This window comes from Camelus ferus, chromosome 36 (genome assembly GCF_009834535.1).
Source record: "Camelus ferus isolate YT-003-E chromosome 36, BCGSAC_Cfer_1.0, whole genome shotgun sequence".
Taxonomy (NCBI): Eukaryota; Metazoa; Chordata; class Mammalia; order Artiodactyla; family Camelidae; genus Camelus; species Camelus ferus.
The window spans coordinates 18,629,982-18,632,159 of record NC_045731.1 but is presented as its reverse complement, the minus strand read 5'-3'; the positions used below and the strand labels follow the sequence as shown (position 1 = coordinate 18,632,159).

Sequence of the window (2,178 nt, the reverse complement as noted above, 5' to 3'; positions counted from 1 at the left end):
CCATTTGCCAACTGAAGGGGCCCCTCAGCTGTGGCAATTATGTGTTTAGAGAAGATGTCAGAGGTGCATTACAGCCCGAATGTTTCCCTGCTCCAACCTGCCCCCTCTGCTGTTCTCTCCTATTGTCACCCCTAATGAAATTGTCACAGTTCTCTCTGTGGTCAGTGTCTGCTTCCTGGAGGAATAGTGGTCCACAACCCTCTTGAGGGCACGCAGTGATTCACGGGCACACAACTCACAAACCAGCAGGAACTAGATGACAGGGCAGATGCAAGGTACCCTTCAGGGCAGCAGTGACCACAGGGGCCCCGGGGCTCCTCCTGGGTGGTGGGTACAGCCTGTGTCTAGATCTAGTGATGGCTGTGCTGCTTCAGTCAGTAAACACTCACTGGGCATGTGGGGCCTGTCAGTCACACGGGTGTCCGGTCATGAGCTAGAGGACCAGAATGAGTGGCTGTGTCTCATGGTGAGGAACGGATGAGGTGCAGGGAGGCCATGGGCATCCAGCGAGAGGCCCTGCACTGACCAGGCCCGTACCCCCGCCCTGCGTCAGCTGCACAGCAGCCCCGGCTCCAGGCAGACCCTGAGGGGGGCTGAGGGTGGTAGTGCTCTCAGTGGGCCCCATGAGAGCCCTTCATCCTCCCACAGCCTCCCGACTCTGAGGTGGGCGGGGCAGGGTCAGTGGTTGGGGTGCCACCACTGCCAGGGAGAAGGTGTTGGGCATAAAAAGAGTCCCACTCCACTCTGCAACCAGCTGTCCCTGGAGCCCACGGGGCCCTCCCTCCTTCCAGGTGGGGGAGGCAGCCAGCCCTGCAGCAGCTCTGGGGTCCAGGCTGGGCCACAAACAGGTCAAGGTGAGACTGCTGCGCTGCCCGGGAAGTGGGGGGGATCAGCGATGCAGCAGCAAATGCCAGCAGGAGCAGCTCTGTAACCGGGCTCCTCCACTGTGAGCAGAGCTGGGCTGGAACATCGCTGTGAGGGTGGGAGTGCTGGGAGAGATGTGGCCCTGTGGCTCTGTGGCCCTGGACAGGGCTAGACCTGAGCTCAGGGCCTGAGGGCCTGGGGGAGAGGCAGAGAAAGACACACGCAGGGAGAGACAGTGTGTGAGTGAGAGAGAGAAAGGTGGGGGTCAAGTCCTAGAGAGGGACAGGAGGTGACAAGAGAGGGACACCAGGTGGGGGAAGCAGAGACAAGAGGAGGCAGGAAGGAAAGAGGGAGCCAGCCCAGGGTGCATGGTGGGGGACGATGGGCCAGGGTGCCTGGGAAGGGGAGTTGGCCCATCCTTCACTAAGCCGTGTAGCTGCCACTGTCAGGGCCGCAGGGACCAGCAGCCCGCCCAGCTAGACAGGCACCATCGGCCCTCAGGAAGGGCCCTCCGGCCACTTCCAAGTTAAGGAGGACCAGGAGGGCTCTCCCCAGCACCACAGCAGCACCATCTCTAGCTTCACAGAGACCCTGTGAGCAGGCGCCGTCCCGTCCCCTGTTCCACAGAGGGGAAACTGAGGCTCGGCCAGCCAGCCAACTTGGCCCTGTCTGCAGGGTTATTCACTTACCCGATGCTTCTTTCACAGGCAGGCCTGTGCCCCTTTCCTAAGAAGGGGGCCTGTGACAAGCCCGAAGTCCTGGGTCCCACCCGACTGCCCTCCTGTGCTGGGTGACCTGGGCAGGTCTCTTCCCCTCCTTGGGCCTCGACTGTATGACCAGCGGCCCTTCTCCCCATCTTCCTGGGTAGTGGGACCCCAGCAGGGCCATCACTCCAGGCCTCCCAGGCCCCTGGGTGGGTGTGGGGTGAGCTCTGGCTCTCGGGGGAATTCCTTTCTGGGCGAGGCGATGGCTCATGTGCGCTCACCACTTTTTACGGGGTCACATCCTGCTATTTCCATCTGGAATGGGACTTATCTACCATGGAGCCTGAAACTTGGTTTTCCACATTTTTCTAAATTGGCCCTCGTGCAGAAGAGTGGCTCCCTTGGCCGGGGTGACAAACTCAGTCCTGGTGAGGAGGCCCTTCTTACTCCCCTCACCTCACTGCTGATGGTCACCCACAAACTCCAGAGCCATGCTCACCCCCTTGGATTCCCTGCTCCCCCCTCCCCATGCCAAGCCCAGCCACCTCCTCCTGCCCCAGAGACCCCTCCTCCTGAGGGAAGTTGTGGGGCCCTTAGGGTCAGGACTCCA

The 2,178-nt window shown here is 61.3% G+C and overlaps 1 long non-coding RNA gene across 1 annotated transcript in view; it reads right to left on the bottom strand.

Annotated features, from left to right (window-relative positions):
* The window catches only part of LOC116661774, a 4,085-nt gene extending 3,677 nt beyond the window's left edge, over positions 1-408 (bottom strand). Inside the window, exon 1 of the long non-coding RNA XR_004317738.1 lies at positions 280-408. This is a non-coding gene — a long non-coding RNA (uncharacterized LOC116661774). The remainder of the gene's footprint in view (positions 1-279) is intronic.
* Positions 409-2,178: the final 1,770 nt, after the last annotated feature.